At 44.3% G+C, this 7,652-nt stretch overlaps 1 long non-coding RNA gene across 1 annotated transcript in view; it reads left to right on the top strand.

The window, feature by feature from the left end:
• LOC118452067 overlaps positions 1 to 7,652 on the top strand; it is a 17,670-nt gene that overhangs the window by 3,472 nt on the left and 6,546 nt on the right. The window lies entirely within an intron of this gene.

Below are 7,652 nucleotides of genomic sequence, written 5' to 3'. Positions count from 1 at the left end.
TAAGCAAAGCTGTATTAAAAAAAAAAAAAAAAAAGACTTTCCAAGGTGATCTGACACTCTGAAAGCACGACTATGTAGTTAGAAATCCAGAAGGACACATAGTAATTTTTTCTCTCCTATCATTTCTCCATTGGCAATTTGAATCTATGTCAGATCTCTGCTGGTTTTAAGCCATGGTAAAACATCAGAGAAGGTTATCAAAGTCTGTCTACTGAAGTGTGAATCTCTCTCCTGCATTTTGGCGCACTGCAAAGTCTCCAGAAATTTGTAGTTGCTGAGGCAAAAGACAATGCAGAAGCACTGTTGTTGTAAACCTTGCTTCTCAAATCTAAGACCAAATGGGAATTTCTGCACAAACAGAACAATTACAGAGCAAAAACATATTAAAAAATAATTCAATAGCTTTATCCACATTAAATAATTGATCATCTATCTTTACACCTATGCATGCATGCACACATACACACAGAGTCTACCTTCAGGTTTAGATACATTGTAGACCATGCTTGCAGAGTTTACAGGATTTGAGATTGAGGCAGCCAGGGATCATTGAAGAAGATAACCCCTGATAACCCCTGAAGTGGTGAGCTGTAGGAAGTCAAAGTCTGGTTTGTTTCTGTAGACTGCAGACTTGCTCCTTGCTGCAGTATGAAATTACTTGCTTTCAAAGAGGAAGCAAAGCTGCAGAGCAAGAACTAATTGAAGGAGAGGCTGATTGTTAGTTTCCCCAGAGCTCTGTACTCAAAGCTTATACTGCTTAGTAGCAATATCTCTATCCTTTCCCTGCACAGGGTTGTACAGAAATGTAAAGTCATGCCCACTTAAGAAAGCCCTGACTTTAAACCAGCATTTGTGCTCCCATCCAGGCAGGTTCTCTGAGAGCTGTAACCATAGGCTGGGATCGCTGAGCCTGATCGCCCCATGATTAGAACAGATCTCAGGGTGCTCTGACCCTGTGCCAGCTTTTCATTCAGTTTAAATGGACTGGATAAAACACAAATGAAAAAGAGTAAGTCCTCAAGGAAAAATTCCAAAACCACTTAAGTAGATTGACTGATTTTGGTGGTATTTGGTGGTGATTTGGGGGTCTGAAAGCCCCCAAACATCAGCAGACTCCACCAGCTAGAGTAATGCCAGCCACCTAGCCTGTAGGGCAGGCACAGAGAGAAGGAGCCAAATCAGGGCACAGCTTTACATGAAAATTGCCCAAAACACCTCCCTCTAATTTTGCCCCCTTATCTTACTGTTTCCTCCTTTAATCCCATTCCCTTTCCTACTCTGCTTCCTATTCCTAAGGAAAAAGCTTGTGCAGCCGTGCTCTATGTTTGACAGCCTCTCTCCTGCTCTTCCTGACAGCCTTAGTTTTTTTTGAGAGAGGCAGTGAACGGAGGTCGTGGTGATACTGGATTCTTCCAGGTTTAATAAGAACCTGGAAACAGCAAACAGACTATTAATGCCCCCACCAAGAAAACCCTCTGTGGTGTAAGCTGACCCCTTAGCAGGTGCCAGAGAATCCACAGGGCAGTGGGAGAAAAGGGGTATGATATGAACGTCCCAAACAGAACAAATGCAACAACCATGTTTGCAACAGCCACGTCACCAGGGAATCCAGCAACGGCACCCCACAGATGCAAGAAAGAGGACTGCCCCTTTTCCTGCTTAGCTACCCCCTCTCCATGACAGTAGTACATTTGTCCCCAGCATGCAAGTGACGACTTCAGCCCCCTCCAGCCCTCCTTGTCTGCCTGATCTGCCCAGTGCTATAGGGCTTTCTTTCGTCACATGGTCTTCATCCTACGGAGAATTCCTCAGGGTGCAGAAATCCTCTTTCACTGGGTCCATCTGAACAATGGGGTTAAACAATTATAATGCTGAAGTAGGAAATGTAGCTACATTCTTCCATGACATATGAATTTACTGAAATAACCCTCCTAAGGAAGAAAACCCAGCCAAGCTTTTTTTTTTTTTTTTTTTTAATCTTTATTTTTTTTTTAATCTTTTTTTTTTAATCTTTATAGCCTTCTTGCCCACATCTCTCCTTTCTCTGAGTCCAAGCCTTCATTTTAAAATGAACTTTGAAATTCACCTGCAGGTGCCAAATGTTCAGTAACACTGTCTTTACTTTAAGCCTAAATATTTATTACTAGCTAAACACCACATTCTTATGTTAAAAAACACCAATGTGTAACACAAGCACTTCTTGGTTTAGAAACCAGCTGCTTCTCTGGCACTTCTTACCACAAGCACTTGTTCCCAGGAGAGAGGTCTTTATGTGTTGCTTTTCACTGCTGGCAAATACCACGCTGTACCAAGCTAGCATCATAAACCTGCTTATCTTAATACTCAGGTGCTATTCAACTGTTTAGCTTAAGAAACAGGAAAATGAGAAAGGCTAGCAGGCATTAAGAGTACAGGCTGTTTGCCCATTTGCTAACTGAAGTGTGCATTTTGTCAAATCTGAGGCTGAACCGAGGGAGGCCCTGGACCTACCACTTAATAGGATGTGTCAGTGGCTGCAGAGAGGTCAGGAAACGCTGCTTGTTACTGTGCAGGCACAGGAAAGAAGAATATCGGGGGGCAAATTATTAAAAGCAAAAGTGTTTGTGAGAGGGGAAGAAACAGTAACTTAGCTGACTGTAGTCACCTAGTGTAATGAATCAGCATCATCAAACTGTGGCATCAGTAAATTCTCAGAGGTTTTCAAGTGCTTCTATTTTCAGGATAAATCTCTTCCAATACCCTGTAGCTAGAACTTCTTGCTTTGATAGCTTCGTCACCAATTAACAGCCTGCCAGGCAGATGTACGCACTCCCCTGTGGGGAAGGGCTACCTGTTCCTGCATGGGCCAGAGTCATTCTGCACTCTACCTGGGCCCACATTCCTCCATGCCCCCAATCAGTAGAGCTCCAAGACCATTGCTGTGGGGGTTTTCCCAGGTTGCTTCTGCAGTGGCAGAGGGCTGCATTTTCCGTGGGCTGAAGCTGAGAGTCAGTTGTTGTGTGCCCTGGGAAGGCGCGTAGGGTAGCAGAGGGAACTCAGCCTGCCCGGTGGTTGCAGGAAGCCAAGCCTGGTGCAGTGTTCCCAATGGAAGCCAATCCCTGAAACAGACTATCTGCATCACCACATCTGTGTTACCTGCTTCACTTCCAGAGGGAACATGGGAACAAATCAAACATATGTAAATGTAGACTGTCTGGGACCAAGATCCAGGAGGTGGGGTTTTTGTCAGTGTGGGCATTTCTGAACACATCACCTGGGTAAGGAGATTGCCCTGGGTATTGTCCCTGTGTTTGCACCTGCCCACCACAGCCAGGCCAAGAAAACGGTGATTTGCCAAGCAGAAAACAAAAACCATCTAGGTTTTCTACAGTTTCATTTCTTGAGATGGCTGGACCTCTTGCTTCCCCTGCCACTGAGGCTTTTATGAAGCCTCATGGCTTCCTAAGGTCTAAAAAGACAAAAGTTTGCTTTACTGCTTCCAGTCTTTCATAGGTCCTCTCCGCTTTACTCAGCCACTGGTTTCCTCAAGTCATGCAGCGTTGCTGCTTGTCCTGGTTTCGGCTGGGATAGAGCTAATTTTCTTCATAGTAGCTAGCATAGTGCTGTGTTTTGGATTTAGTACCAGAAGAATGTTGATAACACACTGATGTTTTCAGCTGTTGCCAAGTAGTGCTCAGACTACTCAAGGACTTTTTGAGCTTCTCCTGCTTGCCCAGGTGCATAACAAGCTGGGAGTACAGCACAGCTAGCACAGCTAACCCAAACTGTCCAAAGAGCTATTCCATACCATATAACGTCATGCTCGGGGGGGGTCAGTTAGTTCGGGTGGTCGATCGGTCGCGGGGAGACTGCTCGCAGCTCGGGGACTGCTCGCAGCTCAGGACGGGCTGGGCATCGGTCGGCGGGTGGTGAGCAATTGCGTTGTGCCTCATTCGTTTTGTATATTCTGTATATTCTGTTATCATTCTCATTATTACTATTATTATTTTCTCTTATTAAACTGTCTTTATCTCAGCCCTCGGCTCTAACCTTTTATTTTCTTTCCGATTCTCTCCCCCATCCCACTGAGGGAGGGGGGGGAGTGAGCGAGCGGCTGCGTGGTGCTGAGTTGCCAGCCGGGTTAAACCACGACACTGCTTCTCTGCCATATTTCTTTGTACTTGACAAGGGGATTAATACATTAAGATGGACTGACACTGACATATAGAGATACTATGAGCCTGTAAGTCCTATTTCTAGAGGAAATTGGGCAAGGAGGCCTTACATCCGATTGCAGGCTATTAAGCTTATCTGCACTAGTACACTGACAAAGTTTCCTTGTCCGAGCTTTCTTTTCATTTCCAAAACAGCTTCTGGCACATCCATCAAGTGAAACGAGGCTTAAGCAAGATCTCTGCCTTACTTTAGTTATTCTCAGTGCCTATTTTCTCAAAGTGCAGTTGGAGAATGAGGCTTGGGTCACAGCAACGCTGAAGTTGGCTGAGCTTTTGGAAGATTTTCAAAGGTTGCCAGTGTTCCTGATAGCAGGAAATAAAAACGTTAGGAATATTTTGTGTCCATTTTAATGACTTTTGAAAGCTTTCAATGAGCACAAGATTGCTGTTACTAAGAATCAAGAACCATCAAGAAGAAGAGATTTTGATATAGCCTTTAGTAAAAATGGTTTTCCATTCCTTGAATGCCTCTACTGTTAAGACAGGCAACCAAGTATTCTCTTTTATTCACACAGAAGTCTTCCATTACCCACTCCATTTTAAACTGCAGCAGACTGAACTGCAAGTTTAATTATCAGCATACACAGAACACCAAAACCGCAGACTATAATAGCTGCAACAGGAGGTCAAGACTTTTTTCTTTGTTTTTCTCTCTGTTTTGTGTGGGTTTTTACTTGTAACAGTGATTAAACTCTGTCCCAAAAAGCTGTTTGATACAGCTCTACAAGGAAGAACTAATTATGACAAATCACAACTCTTCTTTCAGGCACAGTAAAGTAGATGAGGAGGGCACCCCTCAGCCACTGAAACCATCCCTTTCCCCTCATCTTGTATGCTGTCTTCCATAAACCTGTCACACTCCATCTTGCTGTTATTCAGGCTTCTTAGGCTGTTCCAAAAAGATGACTTGCAGTTGCTAGAAAGCTGCTAATTCCCACCCTCGACATACTGGTGGTCCCTTGCTCATGTGACAGCACTGCGTGCCATCCAGCTTAGCTCCTCTCACTCCCAGCTGGTTGTGGAGGAGTGGCTGAGTGAGAATGGGCACGCCTTAGTCCCGTTCGACAGCCCCTGCTCTTAAGCGGATGTGGGCGGAACTATGACCGGAAGAGAAGGAGAAGCCCCTCCGCATGGACAGGTGATCTGTCCCAATCACGGTAGCGATGGAGGCGTGTGTGTAGTGGCATTCTACCAACCACAGTGTGACATGTGTGTATGTTATGGTTTTCTGCCTATATATGCTTTTGTTAGCTGCGCAATAAAGGAGAACGACCATACTCAAATTGAGATTCCATCGTTACTCCGAGCTGGCTTCCCATCTCGACAGCTGGTTTTCCATCCCCCTGCACTAATGGCTTTGTAGAGGACACTCATTGCACCTCAGCACCTTTCAGCTGTGGTGCACCCACTAAGGTTGTCATTTGTCACACCAGGCCTCATTCCAATATTGCAAGTGACCAACGCTGCTCACAGTGTTACAAAAGAGGCCTCAGTAGGTCACCTGTGACTCTGAGAGTCTCCTTCCTCTCTGCTGGCAGTGGCCATGACATAGCTGAAAAGCTTCTCCACAGTTGTGCCCCACCAGTAGTCTGATCATCTTGTAACTGGCATGCCCTCACGTGTTGCGTTTCTGCTACACCACCTCAGACATATTTGGTAACAAAGATTCTGGCTGCTGGTTCTCAAGAGCGGAATCTTACCACTTTAGGTTACTGAAACTCATGCTCTTATCATCACTCTCATCTCTTTAAATATTCCAGTTCTTGTTCTTGTGTGAAAAACCATTAGTAAAATTGTAAACAAGTTATGATCCATAGGACATCACAGATTGGTCCTGTCTCTGAATAGGTTATTGCAGCCAGCACCTGCCACCTCTGTCCTTCCTTCTCTAAATCAGCTATTCCTCAGCATCCCAAACTGAGTAACAGTAAGTCTGTCTTCCTCATTTTATTGTTTTAACATGACTTTACTAAACAGACATTTTCTTTCTTTCTGAACCTCACCATTTCCCTTCCTAGATGAGGAATTTAATCCTTTCCACCTAAGAACAGGTTTCACTGCCACTGTGCTTCTCTCCCTGAACGTTTCTGTCTATCATGTTACGCTGTTTTTATCTGGTCCTATATCCCCTTCCTGAGTACTGAATGCAACAGCAAAACTTCTTTGGCTTTTCCTCAAACTATAGCAGTAGCAATCTTAGTAGTTATTAAACAGCTTGGAGGTCCCTTATTAGCTTGTGACTCTTACCTAGAGAAAAATGTACTAAAGTCATCCTCGTTTTCTTTAACTAGTTGAAGTATGAGTTAACAATTGAAGCAGTCATAAAAAGACATCCAAAAAGGGAAAGAAACACAAACACCCTTGACAGTGGAAGTATGGAAACTTAGAGCTGCAAAGAAAGACATCAAGTTTTGAGTATGATGCTTCAGGATATACCATCTACCCAGGTACGGTAACATCTTGCTATCAGCTTCTTGCTGCCTGCAATACTCGAAGAATATTCAAAGGCGAAGAATATTCAGAGAAGAAGATCTGTCCTGGTAAGAAGGGGGTTGGGGAGAGCAGAGTGTTGTGAAACACTGACAGTCAAAAAGAATGAAGACATTTCTATGGGGGAGGCTCCAAAACCACAAAGAAATAATCCCGTCACCAAGCCATGGTTCCTAGGAAGCAGCCCTTACTTCTATATGGAAGGATATAGTATTTCTTCAAAGATTGCACACCACCTATGAACTTGGGGGGGGGGGGGGGGAAAGAAAAACGAGAAAAAAACACTTAAGATGGCCAAACAGTGCCACCTGGGGACTGCTGCTGCAAGAACAGGATGAGAAAAAGGCAGTAAAGTCAACCAAGGATCTGCTTTTCCTACTCAGAATGAGCAGAACTTTATTCTGTGGGAGGTTTTGATTATTTGCGTGGGGCCAGGCACTGACCAGTGCACACTGCTGCATTAACCGCCAGGACTGCTCCAGGAAAGGAACACCACCACACCTCTAAATGCAGGAGCCGTAGTCAAGTGGCAGCTCAGTTATATTTTTTCAGTACAACACATTTTTTCAGTTGAAGTTTGTAGGGAACAAGAGACTGCATGGAAATCAAAGAAAGGACCAAGAGGGAAATGCTTTCAGACCTTCTTGTTTTATTGTGCTACCAAACAGTTTATTTTATAGGGCCTCCAGAGCCCAGTGTTCCCCCATTTAAACCACGTATTTTCAAGTAAGTCCCTGAGATATTCTTAAGGAATGCAGTGAAATGGCAGCAGCTGACAGGTACCTTTCTTGATTAGAGCAAGATTCTCCTAAGAAATCCTGGACTATTTTATCACTGCTGGGAGTCACTGCAATGAAGGTGGTCCAGTTCTTGGACAAGGCACAGGTGTTTACATCAGTGTCTCACCCTATATAGAGATGGAGCACAGCAAGCACCACCACGTAACTG

This window comes from Egretta garzetta, unplaced genomic scaffold (assembly GCF_000687185.1).
Source record: "Egretta garzetta isolate BGI_Z169 unplaced genomic scaffold, ASM68718v1 scaffold604, whole genome shotgun sequence".
Taxonomy (NCBI): Eukaryota; Metazoa; Chordata; class Aves; order Pelecaniformes; family Ardeidae; genus Egretta; species Egretta garzetta.
The sequence above is the reverse complement of the archived record's forward strand: the minus strand, read 5'-3'. Positions and strand labels throughout refer to the sequence as shown.